Source organism: Macaca mulatta, chromosome 2, assembly GCF_049350105.2.
Source record: "Macaca mulatta isolate MMU2019108-1 chromosome 2, T2T-MMU8v2.0, whole genome shotgun sequence".
In the NCBI taxonomy this organism is placed as follows: domain Eukaryota; kingdom Metazoa; phylum Chordata; class Mammalia; order Primates; family Cercopithecidae; genus Macaca; species Macaca mulatta.
In genome coordinates this window covers 2,066,608-2,085,065 of record NC_133407.1, presented here as the reverse complement: position 1 = coordinate 2,085,065, position 18,458 = coordinate 2,066,608, and positions in this window count along the sequence as shown.

Genomic DNA, 18,458 nt, shown 5'->3' with positions numbered 1-18,458 from the left:
GCCTGTCTTTTTTTAATTATAGTTTTCTGAGTGGGTATGAAGTAGAATCTTATTGTAGTTTCAATTTGCATTTCCCTAATTACTAATGATGTTCTGCATCCCTTCGTATGCTTGCAGGCTTACACGTTTATGGCAAACAAATTTTTAGCAAAGGTACTAAGGTTATTCAATGGGGGAAATCTTAGTCTTTCTAACAAGTATTGCTGGAACAATTGGAAGCCATATGCCAAAAAATGAACCTCTGCTGTTACATCATAAATAATGGGTCATAAAACTAAAAATAAGAGCTAATGCTCTAAAATGTAGGAAACGTAAAAGAAGATCTTTGTGACCTTGCATTCAGCAAAGATTTCTTAAGACACAAAAAACATGAACCATAAAAGAAAAAAATTGACAAATTGGACCTTATCAAAGTGGAAAGCTTTTGTTCTTCCAAAAAAAACTATTAAGAAAATGAAAAGCTGGCTGGGCGTGGTGGCTCACACCTGTAATCCCAGCACTTTGGGAGGCCCAGACCAGTGGATAGCTTGACCTCAGGAGTTTGAGACCAGCCTAAGCAACATGGCAAAACCCTGTCTCTACAACAAATACAAAAATTAGCTGAGTGTGGTGGCTCATGCCTGTAGTCCCAGCTGCCCAAGAGGCTGAGGTGGGAGAATTGCTTAAGCCCAGGAGACGCAGAGTGCAGTGAGCCGAGATCATGCCACTGCACTCCATCCTGGGTGACAGAGTGAGACCCTGTCTAAAAAAAAAAAAAAAAAAAAAAAATTAATAAATAAAAAAAATTAAAAGAAAAAAAAGAAAAGAAAAAAGGCAAACCACAGACTGGGAGAAAATATTTGTAGAATGTATACCTACTGCAGAGCTTATATCCAGAATCTATACATATGGAACTCTCGCAACTTAAAAAGAAGCCAAAAAACCTAATTTAAAAATGGGCAAAAGATTTGGACACCTCACCAATATGGATATATAAATGGCCAACAAGTGCATGACATGAATAGTTATTAGGTAAATGCAAATTAAAACTACAATGTCATACCTGTATACACCCACTAGAATGGCTAAAATTTGAAGACTGACAATGTGGACAAGAAAGCAGAGCAACTGGAGCTCTCATACATTGTTAGTAGGAACGCAAAATGGTACAGCCACTTTGGAAAGCGGTTTGGCCACTTTTAAAGCTAAACCTATGCTTATAATATGACCTAGCAATTCTACTTTTAGGTATTTACTTAGGAAAAATAAAATACTATCACATTTGGGATTTTTAAGAAAAGAAAAAGAAACAATAAAAAAATTTTAAAAAGAAATGAAAAATATATTCACACAAAAATCTTGACCCCAATGTTTATAGCTACTTTATTCATAATAGCCAAACTGGAAATAATCCAAATGTCCCTCAACTGTTTAACACCTCACAGTGTGTCCATGCAGTGGAATACTATTGAGCAATAAAAGGAACAGATTGTGGACATAGGCAAGAACATGGACAAATCTCAAAAGCATTATGGTATGTGAAAGAAGCAAGTATATGCCTAGCAGAGTAAATACTAATGATTCCATTTACACCCAAATACTATATGATTCCATTTATATGACATTCTAGAAAAGGCAAAACAGAAAGCAGCTCAGAGGTTTCCAGGGTTCAGAGGCAGGGTGTGGTGGCTCACACCTATAATCCCAGCACTTTTGGAGGCCTAGGCAGGTGACTGTAAACATTTGTCAGAGCTCAGCAAGCTGTACTTTTTAAATTATTGAAATTTATTGTACATAAGTTATATCTCAAAACTAGTTTATTTTTATATTTTAAAATTAGAGATGGGGTCTTGCTATGTTGCCCAGGCTGGTCTTGAACTCCTGGCCTCAAGCAATCCTCTGGCCTCAGCCTCCCAAAGTGCTAGGATTATAAGTGTGAGCCACTGAATTGGGGCTGAAAACTAATTTTTTTAAAGGTTGCTTGCTATAAAGTGCAGTTTCAAGACAAGTGTCTTGGTGCTTTTTCTGGACCTATTACTACCCCACATCTCTTGTACTAGAGCTTCAAGCTTTCACCACCATTAATGTTTATATTGTCTTGATTTACTTTAATCCTACTAATTTTTCACTTAAAATAGTAATTTTTTTTTTTTTTTTTAAACAGAATCTGGCTCTGTCGCCCAGGCTGAAGTGCAGTGGTGCGATCAGGGCTCACTGCAACCTCCATCTCCCGGGTTCAAGCAATTCTTCTGCCTCAGCTTCCCAAGTAGCTGGGATTACAGGTGTGCACCACCAGCCTGGCTGATTTTCATTGTGTTTTTTTGTCTGTTTGTTTTTTTTTGAGACAGAGTTTTACTCTTGTTGCCCAGGCTAGAGTGAAATGGTGTGATTTCAGCTCACTGTAACCTTGGACTCTCCTGCCTTAGCCTCCCGAGTAGCTGGGATTATGGGCGCACACCACCACACCTAGCTAATTTTTTGTATTTTCAGTAGAGACAGGGTTTCACTATGTTGGCTAGGCTGGTCTTGAACTCCTGACCTCAGGTGATCCACTCACCTCGGTCTCCAAAAGTGCTGGGATTATAGATGTGAGCCGCCATGCCCCGCCTAAAATAAGGATTTTTAAAATTAGGCTTGACAACTTAAATTAATACTTTTTCCATCTTTTCTTTGTCTCGTTTGAAGTTATGATGTTAGAAGTAATAAAACAGGCTGGGTGTGGTGGCTCATGCCTGTAATCCCAGCACTTTTGGAGGCCTAGACAGGTGGATCACCTTAGGTCAGGAGTTTGAGACCAGCCTGGTCAACATGATGAAACCCTGTCTCTACTAAAAATACAAAAATTAGCCAGGCGTGGTGGTGCACGCCTGTAATCCCAGCTACTCAGGAGGCTGAGGCAGGAGAATCGCTGGAACCCGGGAGGCAAAGGTTGCAATGAGCTGAGACCATGCCATTGTACTCCAGCCTAGGCGACAAGAGTGAAACTCCGTCTCCAAAAAAAAAAAAGAAATAATAATAGAAGCTGGGCATGGTGGCGCATGACTGTAGTCCCAGCTACTCGGGAGGCTAAGGCTGGAGGATGACTTGAGCCCAGGAGTTTGAGACCAGCCAGAGTTTTAACTGGGCATGTGTTAAACAGAAACACCTTGACTGGTTTTTCAGCAGACACAGTGCCCCCAGAGCTAACAGTCACTCAAAACAAGGGCCAGTAACCTCTTTCCCCAGTGTTCCACCATCAGTCCTCTATTCATCACTGTGGTAGGAGAAGTGACAGGAAGAATGTATCTTCCATATCATATCATGGAGTATCTGGGGTTTGAAAACAAACAATATCTAAAATTTTTAAAATAAATGATAGTAATATATATTCAGATTTTTTTCATCTAAAATTTATAAACTGAGAATGCATAAACCAAGTGATGGGTGTAATTCAATTAGATAAAAAATTTATGATTGAGTCATTTCTCTGCCCAAGGTATTATCAACTTGCCAAATGCAAAAGAACCTGCTGTAAAGAAGCTTTGTGAAATCTATGATGTGAGAGATGACTTAGTTTCAACAAATCAGCATCAGCCATCATAGTATGTTAATGCTGTCAATTTAATTACTTATAATTTGTTTTGTATTTAATATGTAGGTTTGTTTTGCTCTTATAGTTGCATAAGCGCTGTAAGCATAAGAATTTTATACCTGGCCAGGTGCAGTGGCTCACGTCTGTAATCCCAGCACTTTGGGAGGCTGAGGTGGACGGATCATGGGGTCAGGAGTTTGAGACCAGCCTGGCCAACATGGTGAAACCCCATCTCTACTAAAAATACAAAAGTTAGCTGGGCATGGTGGCGAGCACCTGTAATCCCAGCTACTCAGGAGACTGAGGCAGGAGAATCCTTTGAACCCCAGAGGCAGAGGTTGCAGTGAGCCAAGATCATGCCACTGCACTCCAGCCTGGGCGACAAGGCAAGACTCCATCTCAAAAAAAAAAAAAAATTTACACCTGATATTGGGTTTGGACATATTTAAGCAGCATTATGCTAAAAACAATTTTAGTATAATAATTTGTAATCAATCTTGAAAGCGTAATAGTTTTTTCTTTTAGAAGTATACAGTACTCATAGCCTGGACATGGTGGCTCACTCCTGTAATCCTAGCACTTTGGGAGACCAAGACAGGCAGATCACTTGAGTCCAGGAGTTCGAGACCAACCTGGACAACATGGCAAAACCCTATCTCTACAAAAATACAAACATTAGGCAGTCATGTAATTCCAGCTACTCAAGAGGCTGAGGTGGGAGGATCACTGGAGTCCAGGAGGTTGAGATTGCTGCGAGCCGAGATCACACCACTGTGTTCCAGCCTGGGTGACAGAATGAGACTGTGTCTCAAAAAAAAAAAGAAAGAAATATACAATAATCAGCCCAGTATGCTGTCTCACACCTGTAGTCCCAGCACTCTGAGAGGCTGAGACCGGAGGATCGCTTGAGCCCAGGAGTTCAAGGCTGCAGTGAGCTATGACTGTGCCACTGTATTCCAACCTGGACAAGACAAGGAGACCCTGTGGGAGAAGGAGGAGGAGGAGGAGGAAGAGGAGGAAGAAGGAGGAAGAGGAGGAAGGGGAAAGAGGAGGAGGAGGAGGAGGAAGGAGGAGGAGGAGACACAATACTCAAGCTTGAGTTCATAGACTTGTAGATAGTGTCCTAAAAATTCTCCTGAGGGGCTGCAGCATTTCGAGACCAGGACTCGGTCAATGGTGATACTGGGAAATATGGAGTAAGTAGAAAGGCTAGAACCGTTTGCTGGGGAAGCAGTTATTCTGATGGAGCACAAGGATGTTTCAGTACAAATTCTAAGGCAGCTGGGTAGCAAAGCTAGTGAAATTATCAGTAGGAGATACTGGAGTGTAAAACGGAGCCCGGGTTTCTGGCCTCAGTGGCTGGGTGGATCCTGATGCCATAAATCCAGGTGGGGAGCACAAGAGGGCGAGCACGTTTGACTACTCAGACCTCATCCGCCCTGACTGGCTCTGACTGGCCACCGGGTGTCACTGCCGCCAGTTCTCCAGGTAGCGCGTGGCTTCCGGTATTGGTCAGGGTTCTTGCCCGCGCCGCAGAGCCGCACTGGAGAGGCAGCGGCTGGCTGGAAAAGGCCGTTTGCCTTCCTCTCACCAGAGTAAGGCAGAGGCGGCACCGGGCAGAACTTCTCTTTCTCCTTCTCTTCAATGTCTTCCTCTTAGACTTGCTCTTTTTAAAATAACACACGCTAATTTTCTCATTGGCGTTGCTTATCTTCTACAGAGAGGTGTTAGGTGTAGGGTTCTGAGAATTTTAAATTGTCCTGCATTGCTCTGTGGAGGTTCAGCGCCCCCTAGCGACACAATCCACAATTTTCCTAGGTGGGCAGATAGAGAGAGAGATAGACAGACAGACAGACAGATAATAGATAATAGATAGATACATAGATAGATAGATACATAGATAGATAATAGATACATAGATAGATACATACATACATAGATACACAGATAGATACATACATACATAGATCCATAGATAGATTTTTTTTTTTTTGAGAGGGAGTCTTGCCCTGTCACCCAGGCTGGAGTGCAGCGGTGTGATCTTGGCTCACTGCAACCTCGGCCTCCCGGGTGCAAGCAATTCTCCCACCTCAGCCTCCCCAGTAGCTGGGATTACAGGCGCTTTCCACCACGCCCAGCTGATTGTTGTATTTTTAGTAGAGACGGGGTTTTACCATGTTGACCAGGCTGGTCTCGAACTCCTGACCTCAAGTGATCCACCCACTTTGGCCTCCCAAAGTGCTAGGATTACAGGCGTGGGCCACTGTACCCCACCCAGAGATTTTGATATCCTCAATAATCAATTGACTAGTCACTACCTGAACTTTTTCAATTTTTTTCTTTTCTATGTAAGTTGAGCAATCATACATATCTTTTATCAACTATATTTCTTGTTAATAAACCCTTTATGGCTCTAAGGAACCATTATTATTTCAGTATTCAAATTTAAAATTTTTTTGCCCAAGTAGATGTCTTTACAATTAATCTATTTTAAATTTCCAGGGCTGAGCACGGTGGCTCATGCCTGTAATCCCAGCACTTTGGGAGGACGAGGCGGGCGGATCACTTGAGACCAGGAGTTCAACACCAGCCTGGCCAATATGGTGACACCCTGTCTCTTCTAAAAATACAAAAATTAGCCCGGCGTGGTGGCTCACGCCTGTAGTCCCAGCTACTTAGGAGGCTGAGGCAGGACAATAATCGCTTGAACCCAGGAGGCAGAGTTTGCAACAAGCCAAGATCACGCCACTGCATGCCAGCCTGGGCTACAGGCAAGACTCTGTCTCAAAAAAAAAAAAAAATTTTTTTTTCAAAAGTTTAAAAATTATTTTCTAAAAAATGTTATTTCCCAGGGTCATGGCATCCTTGTTTATGTTTATGAAACATCCTTCATCTCTACTATCCCACTGTGTATTTCCATTGTCTCTTCCCATCATTGACTATGGCCATTCCCTCAAAGCTTATGTCTTCTGAGACTAGTGGTTCATAACCCTGGTTGTAAATCAGATTCACCTTTGTTGATTTAAAAATGATCTAGGCCGGACACAGTGGCTTACTGCCTGTAATCCCAACACTTTGGGAGGCTGAGGCTGGTGGATCACTAGAGGTCAGGAGTTCGCAACCAGCCTGGCCAGCATGGTGAAACCCCATTGTCTCTACTAAAAGTAAAAAAATTAGCCAGGCATGGTGGCTGGCTCCTGTAATCCCAGCTACTCAGGAGGCTGAGGGAGGAGAAATGCTTGAACCAGGAAGCGGAGGTTGCAGTGAGCCAAGATCATCCACTGTGCTCCAGCCTGGGTGACAGAGCAAGACCCTGTCTCAAAAAAAATTAATTTTTTTTTTTTTTTTTTTTTTTTTGAGACAGAGTCTCGCTCTGCCGCCGAGGCTGGAGTGCAGTGGCCGGATCTCAGCTCACTGCAAGCTCCGCCTCCCGGGTTTACGCCATTCTCCTGCCTCAGCCTCCCGAGTAGCTGGGACTACAGGCGCCCGCCACCTCGTCCGGCTAGTTTTTTGTATTTTTTAGTAGAGACGGGGTTTCACCGTGTTAGCCAAGATGGTCTCGATCTCCTGACCTCGTGATCCGCCCGTCTCGGCCTCCCAAAATGCTGGGATTACAGGCTTGAGCCACCGCGCCTGGCCAAAAAAAATTAATTTAAAAATAAAAATAAAATTAAAACTATCTAGATGTCTGGATCCTATCTGTCAAAAAACTGATTAAATACCAATTACAGAATGAGTTTACAGTATCGTTTAGCATGTTGCAAATCACCTTGTCCTTCCAGAATACTAAAAAAATCTGTATGAAATATTTTTTAAAATGAAATCTGTGCACTTATCAGAATGGTTAATATAAAAAAATAGTCACAATACTAAATTCTGGTATGTGGAGAAACTGAGTCACTCCTACATTGGTGGTGAGAACGCACAGTGGTACAGCTACTCTGGAAAACAGTTTGGCAGTTTCTTACAAAACTAACCATGCTACTACCGTATTACCCATATTATCCAGCAATTGCACTCCTGGGCATTTATTCCAGAAAAATATTGGACTCAGATATTTACAGCAGCTTTATTTGAGATAGCTCAAAACTGGAATCAGCCCAGATTCCTTCCACAGGTAAATGGTTAAACAAATTATAGTACATCCATACTATGGAATACTACTCAGAATTAAAAGAATCAAACTATTGATGTATGCAACAACCTGAACGTTTAGATAGATTTTTGAATTTATTGCCATGAATTTGTTTGTAATGTCAGCTTAGCCTTTTTTTTTTTTTTTTTTGAGATGGAGTCTCACTGTGTCGCCTAGGCTGGAATGCAGTGGCATGATCTTGGCTCACTGCAACCTCTGCCTCCTGGGTTCAAGTGATTCTCCTGCCTTAGCCTCCTGAGTAGCAGGGATTACAGGTGCCTGCCACCACACCTGGCTAATTCTTTGTATTTTTAGTAGAGACTGGGTTTCACTGTATTAGCCAGGATGGTATCGATCTCCTGACCTCGTGATCTGCCCACCTCATCCTCCCAAAGTGCTGGGATTATAGGCATGAGCCACTGCACCCAGCCTATAATATACTCTTAGCTTTTTGTCATCTGTTTACATGTATAATGATGTCCCCTTCTTCAATCCTGTTATTGGTTATCTGTGATTTCTCTTAATTATTAATCTTGTCAAGAGTTTTTCAGTATCAATAACCTCTTCAAAGAACCATCTAAAAATTATTTATTTATTTATTTTTTATTTTATTTTATTTTTTTTTTTTTGAGACGGAGTCTCGCTCTGTCGCCCAGGCTGGAGTGCAGTGGCCAGATCTCAGCTCACTACAAGCTCCGCCTCCCGGGTTTACGCCATTCTCCTGCCTCAGCCTCCCGAGTAGCTGGGACTACAGGCGCCCGCCACCTCGCCCAGCTGGTTTTTTGTACTTTTTAGTAGAGACAGGGTTTCACCGGGTTAGCCAGGATGGTCTCGATCTCCTGACCTCGTGATCCGCCCGTCTCGGCCTCCCAAAGTGCTGGGATTACAGGCTTGAGCCACCGCGCCCGGCCTATTTATTTATTTATTTAGAGAGATGGTCTCACCCAGTTGCCAAGGCTGAAGTGCAGTGGCACAATCATAGCTCGCTGCAGCCTCAAACTCCTGGGCTCAGGTGATCCTCCTACTTCAGCCTCTTGGGTAGCTGGGACTACAGGTGCACACTGCCTCACCTGGCTAATTTTTAATTTTTTGTAGAGATGGGATCTCCCTATGTTGCCCAGACTGGTCTCAAACTCTTGGCCTCAGGTGATCCTCCAACCTTAGCCTCCCAAAGCTCTGGGATTATAGGCTTGACCTGCCAAGCCCTGCCTAAATTTATTTTTTAATGACAAAAAATATATATTTATGGTACATAACATGATGTTTTTAAATATGTTTACATTGTGGAGTGGCCAAATCAAGCTTGCTAACATATACGTTATCTCACAAAAAAAATCTGCTTTTTCAAAAAATTCAACCCTCAAGTGGAACCAGAAAAGACGTTTTATTTCTTTAGCTATGTGGTCTTGGCATGTTGCCCATGCCAAACTCAAGTGATCCTCCTGCCTCAGCCTCCCAAGTAGTTGATACCACAGGCACACGCTACCACACCCACAGCTTCTTACCATTTTTTTTTTTTTTTGATGAACTGTTGCGGGAAGTCAGGGACCCTGAATGGAGGGACCGACTGAAGCCACGGTAGAAGAACATAAATTGTGAAGATTTTATGGACATTTATCACTTCCCCAATCAACACTGTTACAATTTCCTATGCCTGTTTTTACTTTAATATCTTAATCCTGTCATCTTCGTAAGCTGAGGATGTATGTTGCCTCAGGACCCTGTGATGATTGTGTTAACTGCACAAATTGTTTGTAAAACATGTATGTTTGAACAATATGAAATCTGGGCACCCTGAAAAAGAACAGAATAACAGCGATTTTCAGGGAACAAGGGAGATAACCATAAGGTCTGACTGCCTGCGGGGCTGGGCAGAACAGAGTCATATTTTTCTTATTGCAGAAAACAAGTAGGTGAAATATCAGTGAATTCTTTTCCCAGTAAGGAATAACACTGGGAAGGGAATGCACTCCCAGGGGGAGCCATGGACAGCCGCTCTGGGGGTGTCTGCCTTATGCGGTTGAAGGTAAAGGATGAAATAATGCCCTAGTCCCCTGTGGTGTCCCCAGGCTTGCTAGGATTAGGAAATTCCAGCCTGGCGAATTCTAGTCAGACTGGTTCTCTGCTCTTGAACCCTGTTTCCTGTTAAGATGTTTATCAATGACAATGCGTGCCCAGCGGGACATGAAACCTCATCAGTAATTCTAATTTCACCCTGGCCTTGTGACCTTGCTCTGCCCTTCTGCCCTTGTGATATTTTATTGCCATTTGAAGCATGTGATCTCTGTGACCCACTCCCTATTCGTACTCCCCTCCCCTTTTGAAATCCCTAATAAAAACTTGCTGGTTTTGCAGCTCAGGTGGGTATTATGGAAACTGCCGACATGTGATGTCACCCCTGGAGGCCCAACTGTAAAATTTCTCTGTTTTGTACTCTCTTTATTTCTCAGACCAGCCAACACTTAGGGAAAATAGAAAAGAACCTATGTTGAAATATTGGGAACTGGTTCCCCCAATAATGAACACACTTAAGAACTATTCTCTTAGCAAATTTCAAGTATACAATACAATACAGTACAATTAACTATAATCACTGTGCTGTGTATTAGATCCCCAGAACTTATTCATGTTATATTGAAAGTTTGTACCCTTTGGCCAACATCTCCCATCTCCCTGGCCCCCTAACCAACCCTGGCAACCAACATTCTACTCTGTCTCTGCTTCTGTAAGTTTCACTTTTTTCAATTCCTCATATAAGTGAGATCATGCAGTACTTGTCTTTCTATGTCTGACTTATTTCTCATAACATAATGTCCTCCAGGATCTTCCATCTTGTTGCAAATGACAGAATTTCCTTCTTTTTAAAGGCTGAATAGCATTCCATTGTGTAGATATACCACATTGCTTATTTACTTATTTTTTAATGTCATCCATGATGAGCATGTAGCACGTTTTTTCGGCATATTGTTTTTCAAATTAATTTTTTTTTTAATTTTGTAGAGATGAGGTCTCACTATGTTGCCTAGCCTGGTTTCAAACTCCTGGGCACAAGTGATCCTCCTGCCTCAGCCTTCCAAAATGCTAGGATTATAGGCATGAGCCACCATGCCTAGCATACCACATTTTAAAACTTCATTTGCTGGTGGCTCCTTCAGTTGATTCCTTATCTTGGCTATTATGAATAATGCTGCGATGAGTGTGGGAGTGCAGGTGTCCCTTTGACACACTGAGTTCATTTCCTCCAGATATACACCTAGTATATATCATTGCTGGATCATATGGCAGTCCTGTTTTTAAGTTTTTCAGAAACCTCCATACTGTTTTTCATAATGGCCATCCTAATTTACATTCCCATCAATAGTCCACAGGGGTCAAAGAACCCATATTTGCCTTTGATAATTCTATTATTTCTTTCTATTTCATTAATTCCTGCTCTCATCTTTATTATTTCCTTCATTCTAATATCTTTAGGTTTAATTTGCTCTTTTTCTAACACCGTGAGATGAACACTTATCTCACTGATATGTTCAGCTTTTATTTTGCATGTATGCATTTGAGACTAAAATTTCTTCTAAGTACAGTTTTAGCTACTTCCTTATTGTTTTATATGTCACATTTTCATTGTTTTTCAATGAAACATTTAAAATTTTCATTGTATTTTCTTTTTTGAGACATGAATAATTTAGAAACATGACAAAACACTTAAACTTTTTTCATGATGTTGGTAACAAGAGAATAGAATGAAGCCTGTAATCCCAGCACTTTGGGAGGCTGAGGCAGGCAGATTACCTGAGGTCAGGAGTTCAAGAATAGGATGAAATTCCCATTGTTAATTCTATTCAACATTCTGTTGAAGGTGTAGACATTACAAGACAAGAAAAAGAAATGAAAGACATAAGAATTGGAAAGGAAGAACTAAAACTCTCATTCGCAGACAACATGATCGTGTTTGCAAAACATGAAAAGCATCTACAGGGCGGATGTGGTGACTCATGCCTGTAATTCCAGCACTTTGGGAGGAAAAGGTGGGTGAATCACCTGAGGTCAGGAGTTTGAGACCAGCCTGGCCAACATGGTGAAACCCCGTCTCTACTAAAAATACAAAAATTAGTTGGGTGTGGTAGCATGCGCCTGTAGTACCAGCTACTCAGGAGGCTGAGGCAGGAGAATCGCTTGAATCCGGGAGGTGGAGGTTGCAGTGAGCTGAGATCATGCCACTGCACTCCAGCCTGGGTGACAGAGCTAGACTCCATCTCAAAAAAAAAAAAAAAAAAAAGAAAAAAGAAAAAGAAAAAGAAAGAAAAGAAAAGCATCTATAGATGAACTACTAAAGTGAAAAATACATTTAGTAAGGTTGCTGAATAAAAAGGTAAATGTAGAAAAAATGGTGGTATTTCTTTATAACAGCAATAAGAAAAAATTAAATACTACTTACAACAGCATCAAGAAACATCAAATACCTAGTAATAAATCTAATGGAAAATATGCAAAAACTCTACAGAGGAAATTACAAAACATGACCAAGAAAAATTAAAGAGACCCTAAATAGAGATATATATCATATTCATGAATTAGAAGGCTAAATATTATGAAGATGTCAATGTAATTCTACTCAATATCCCAGCTTGTAGTGTTCTAAAAATTAGCAAGCTTATTGAAAATTTTATATGAAAATGCAAATGGCTCAGAATACCCCAGATAATCTTGAAGAGCTTAGCTGGAGGACTCACACTGTATATTATTAAGACTTTTTAATGAAGCCAAAATAATTAAGATTGAGTGTGGTTTGGGCACAAGAATTAATAAGCAGACCAATGGAACAGGGTAGAGGATAGAAATAGATGCTTACATGTATGGAAACCTGATTAATGACAAAAGTCCACTGCAGAGCAGTGAGGAAAGTCTTTATAATAAATGGGATTAGGCCGGGCGCGGTGGCTCAAGCCTGTAATCCCAGCACTTTGGGAGGCCGAGACAGGCGGATCACAGGGTCAGGAGATCGAGACCATCCTGGCTAACCCAATGAAACCCCATCTCTACTAAAAATACAAAAAACTAGCAGGCGAGGTGGCGGGCGCCTGTAGTCCCAGCTACTCGGGAGGCTGAGGCAGGAGAATGGCGTGAACCTGGGAGGCGGAGCTTGCAGTGAGCTGAGATCCAGCCACTGCACTCCAGCCTGGGTGACAAAGCAAGACTCCATCTCAAAAAAATTAAAATAAAAATAAATAAATAAATAAATAAATAAATAAATAAATAGGATTGAGTCAGTTGTATATCCATATGGAGAAGAAAAGAATCTTGACCCTTTCTTCACATTAATCCAAAAATCTAAATTTTAGGCATATTACAGATATAAATGTAATAGGTAAAGTAGTGAAGCTTCTAAAAGGAAAAAAATATTTTCATGAAGTTGGGGTAGGAAAAATTTCATATATAGGACATCAAAATGAAAACATGATAAATTGGATTACATTAAAATTAAGAACATTAGTTCATGAAAACACACCATCAAGATGATGAAAAGAAAACCACAGAGTGGACTGGGTGCAGTGGCTAAAGTGTGTAATCGCAGCACTTTGGGAGGCCAAGGTGGGCGAATCACGAGGTCAAGAGATCAAAACCATCCTGGCCAACATGGTGAAACCCCATCTCTACTAGAAATACAAAAATTAGCTGGGCTTGGTGGTGTGCGCCTATAGTCCCAGCTACTCAGGAGGCTGAGGTAGGAGAATTGCTTGAACCTGGGAGGCAGAGGTTGCAGTGAACCAAGATTGCGCCACTGCACTCCAGCCTGGGGCAGAGTGAGACTCCATCTCAAAAAAAAAAAAAAAAAGAAAAGAAAAGAAAAGAAAGCCACAGAGTGGACGAAAATATGTGCAGTAAGTATAACTGACAAAGGACTCTAATTCGGAACAATAACTCAATCAACTGATCAATAAATTAGTAAAATAGGCAGTCCAATAGAAAAATAAGCAGAAGATAGGAACAGGCCAGGGGATATCCAAAAGAACAATAAACATATGAAAATGTGATTGACTTCATTGGAAACCAGAGAGTGAAAATTAAAACACAGCCACCAGAATGGCTATTTTAAACACTGACAATACCAGTGTTGCTGAAACTGTGGAGCAACTGGAACTCTCATACGCTGCACATGGAAATGAAAGTGGCACAATCATCTTGCAAAACTAATTGGCAATATGTATAAACCTGACTATAAGCACATCCTATGGCTCAGCAATTTGATTTCTAAAGATACCCAACAGGTCCTGGCTAACACAGTGAAACCCCGTCTCTACTAAAAATACAAAAAATTAGCCGGGCGTGGTGGCAGGCGCCTGTAGTACCAGCTACTCGGGAGGCTGAGGCAGGAGAATGGCGTGAACCCAGGAGGCGGAGCTTGCAGTGAGCCGAGATCGCATCACTGCACTCCAGCCTGCGTGACAAAGCGAGACTCCGTCTCAAAAAAAAAAAAAAAAAAGTCGGATTAGAGTCTTTCCTGAGACGCTCCTTACAGTCGTGCTATGGGAAGAGGGGAGGCCTACATTAGAGAGGCGAAGAGAGAGTCTGGCTCCAGTATACAGAAGGAGATCTACCTTCCTTCCTTCAATTTCCAGAATCACCTGGAGCTCCTGTGCTGTAATGGCAGTTTGAGCTATTGGAGCTGGGTGTTGAGCCATGGGACTCATCAGTCCTGCTGGACCATCAGTGAGACTGGTTCTGAGTGCAGTGACCTCCATCTCTGGGAGCCGTTCGATCTCCAGTGGTTTCCATCACAGACGACAGGGTTGAGCTGGCTTCTTGTTGTTTGGGCATTCCTTCTTAAAATGCCCCAACTTGCCACATCAATAACAGCTAGTGGATGCACCTTAGGGATCCTGGACTTTGCAAGCTTGCAATGCTGCCACTAGGGCCTCTGTCCTTGTCTTGTGCTTCCTCTCTTTTTCTTGGGTCTCCTCCTGATCCCTATTATCAAAGACCAAAGTGGCTATTCTCAGGAGGTTTTCGCAGGTGCTGTTTGGTCCTATAGATTGCTTCTGTAGTTTCCTTCAAATATCTGCAGATGCCTGTGTGATAAACTTGTCCTTCAGGATGAGCTGTCCCTGAGCTAAATCAGGGGATAAAGAGGTGTGTTTTGTTAGTGTCTCTCTCAGCCTTTCCATAAAGGCTGTGGGATTCTCATCTGGTTTTTGGTCTATCATGGATAGTTTAGAGTAATTAAGAAGTTTGGCTCTGGTTTTTTGTAGGCCTCTAATATGCACAGTCAAAGTGCTTCCTTTTCCATTCATCTACTGAGCTATTGTGGTTCCCATGAGGGTTGTCTACCGGAAGTGCTTCTCTTCCTAGTGGGAATGGAGTTTCCATTTTTTTCTTCACCTTCCCTATTTCCTTTTTATCTCTTTGGTCTGCTGTAGGAGACATGTTGCTCATCTCTGTAGGGTCCAACCCTACGGAGCTTAGTGAGTGTTCTCCCTGTGTGCGGAGATGAGAGATTGTAAGAAATAAAGACACAAGACAAAGAGATAAAGAGAAAACAGCTGGGCCGGGGAGACCACTACCACCAAGACGTGGAGACCAGTAGTGGCCCCAAATAGCTGAGCATGCTGATATTTACTGTATACAAGACAAGGGGGCAGGGTAAAGAGGGTGAGTTGTCCAAGTGATTGATAAGGTCAAGCAAGTCATGTGATCATGGGACAGGGGGCCCTTCCCTTTTAGGTAGCTGAAGCAGAGAGGGAAGGCAGCATACGTCAGCATTTTCTTCTATGCACCTATAAGAAAGATCAAAGGTTTTACGTCTTTCATTATTTCTTTTACTGCTATCTAGTACTAACTTCAAAGGGGAACCAGGAGTACGGGAGGAACATGAAAGTGGACAAGGAGTGTGACCACTGAAGCACAGCACCACAGGGAGGGGTTAAGGCCTCCGGATGACTGGCGGGCAGGCCTGAATAATATCCAGCCTCCCACAAGAAGGTGGTGGAGCAGAGTGTTCCCTGACTTCTCCAAGGAAAGGGAGACTCCCTTTCGCAGTCTGCTAAGTAACGGGTGTCTTCCCAGGCACTGGTGTTACCGCTTGACCAGGGAGCCCTCAAATGGCCCTTATGCGGATGTGACAGAAGGCTCACCTCTTGCCTTCTAGGTCACTTCTCACAATGTCCTTTTAGCACCTGACCCTATACCCGCCGGTTATTCCTTGGTTATATTAGTAATACAACAAAGAGTAATATTAAAAGCTAATGAGGCCGGGCGCGGTGGCTCAAGCCTGTAATCCCAGCACTTTGGGAGGCCGAGACGGGCGGATCACAAGGTCAGGAGATCGAGACCATCCTGGCGAACACAGTGAAACCCTGTCTCTACTAAAAAATACAAAAAACTAGCCGGGCGAGGTGGCGGGCGCCTGTAGTCCCAGCTACTCGGGAGGCTGAGGCAGGAGAATGGCGTGAACCCGGGAGGCGGAGCTTGCAGTGAGCTGAGATCCAGCCACTGCACTCCAGCCTGGGTGACAGAGCAAGACTCCGTCTCAACAAAACAAAACAAAACAAAAAAAAACAAAACAAAACAAAAAAAAAGCTAATGATTAATAATGTTTATACTAATGATTGATAATGTCCATGATCATCTCTATATCTAATTTGTATTATAAGTATTCTTATTCTAACTATTTTCTTTATTATACTGAAACTGTTTGTGCCTTTAGTCTCTTGCCTCAGCACATAGGTAATCCTTCACCTACACATCTCCATATTTTTCTGCTGCCTGAAGAACTGCCTGCTTTTCAGCGGCAGTGAGAATCTGACTTAGGAGCAACACGTGAGGTCAAACACCTGATTTAAATTTTGGAAAGTTTCTATATACCTATGGGGGTCATCAGAAAATCAGCCTCTCTCCCTTTATTTGCTTAAGATCCTGTAATGAGAAGGGAACATGAACCTTCATAGCACCATTTCCATCAGGCATTTCCTGTAGAGCTAAGAGTGAAGTGGGTAAAGTGGGTGATACTGAAGATGGTGGAGCTGGAGGAGCGGATGGCATGATTGGAGGGAGTTCTGGATGAGGGAGATTAGAAGAGTTGGGACATTCAATAGCTGTCTTAGATTGCTCCTCTAGAATCTGCTTTAGCTCTGGGGAATTATTCTCTATGGGTTTGCCTGCCATGGCTGCTAAAAGAACTGGGTCCATTGTACAAAGCTGGTAAAGATCTGGGTTGTCTTGCAGGGCAAGGGAAACCTATACATAGGGGACCTCAGACCATTTGCCCTTCTGTCTACAGAAAAGATCTAATTGTTGGATAATATTAAAAGCAAGGCCCCCTCCAGTTGGTTTGTCTGTCCCCAGGATGGTAAGAAGACCATGCCTTTGTGCAATAGAATATGAGGCACTTTTTCTTCAAAGTCTCAGGGTTGAAGGAGTCCTAGCTCTTTAGAATGCACTCCGCAGGTTATAGATGGTCTGTTTCCTATCTAGAAAAAGAAGTGAGAAAAAGTCATCCTTTTAGTCTCCTTCCTTTCAGTGTGTGACCCAGCGTGGAGAAGGAAGACAGTGGGAGCGTCCCCCTGACTGTTTTCCCTCCTTGGTTCCTGGGTCCCGACACCTTGTTAAATGTGCTGCCCACGGTTGGAGGCGTGACCCTCCAAGCCATGGAACCAGAGAAACTAGAATATGAGATTAGTCATGCATACCCGCTCTGTCCTAGTTCTCTGTGTGTTGTTCCCCTTTTATTTCCTAGACTTGTGTGATCTGTGTGCCTCCCTGGAAAATGGATCTTGGGAAAAAAACATGTATAAGGCAAGGCTCCTTTAACAGAGGGAATGTGCTAGATTGGCTGCTATTATGGCCCGTGCTAAAGCATTTACCCTTAGAAAATGGTTTGGGTTAACTTCTGGACTTAAAAATCCCCTTACTAATTAAGTACTGTTTTTTTTGTTTTTTGTTTTTGTTTTTGTTTTTGTTTTTTTTTTGAAACGGAGTCTCGCTCTGTAGCCCAGGCTGGAGTGCAGTGGCCGGATCTCAGCTCACTGCAAGCTCCGCCTCCCGGGTTCACGCCATTCTCCGGCCTCAGCCTCCCGAGTAGCTGGGACTACAGGCGCTGCCACCTCGCCCGGCTATTTTTTGTATTTCTTAGTAGAGACGGGGTTTCACCGTGTTAGCCAGGATGGTCTCGATCTCCTGACCTCGTGATCCGCCCATCTCGGCCTCCCAAAGTGCTGGGATTACAGGCTTGAGCCACCACGCCCGGCCTAAGTACTGTTTTAATTGGAGCCAGAATAGGTGCCTTAAAGGGACTAAAGGACCTAATGGTGATTTTCCTGCTGATGGGACAGTATCAGGACTAAAATTTGGCTGCAGAGGACATTTTACTCCTAATTGTTGGGATAGAATTTTCCCATTCACAGAAGCAGCATAAAGAAAGCTGCAAAATGGAAAAATTGGGAAGCTACAGTGGACCAACAATGTGTCCTATGGAGGGGATTTCTATTCCCACGAGGTGGCCCTGTTGGCTTAGAAATACCATGCGCTCGTGAGAGGAGCAATAGTGAGTGACCTCACTGTGGGGGAAAGAGGAGGCCCTCTGTTCCTAGAAGATGGCAAGATCCTGAGCTATATCCATGGTTACTGCAGCGTTTCCTGATCTTCCCTAACAGGATTACTTCCCTGGGCTGCAAAAATTCCATCACATTTGACATACAGAGAAAATAAAGGACATAGTGATCACAGACAGAAAAAGAAGCTAGCTGGGGATCCTTTACCAACACGTGGGCAGGCTATTGG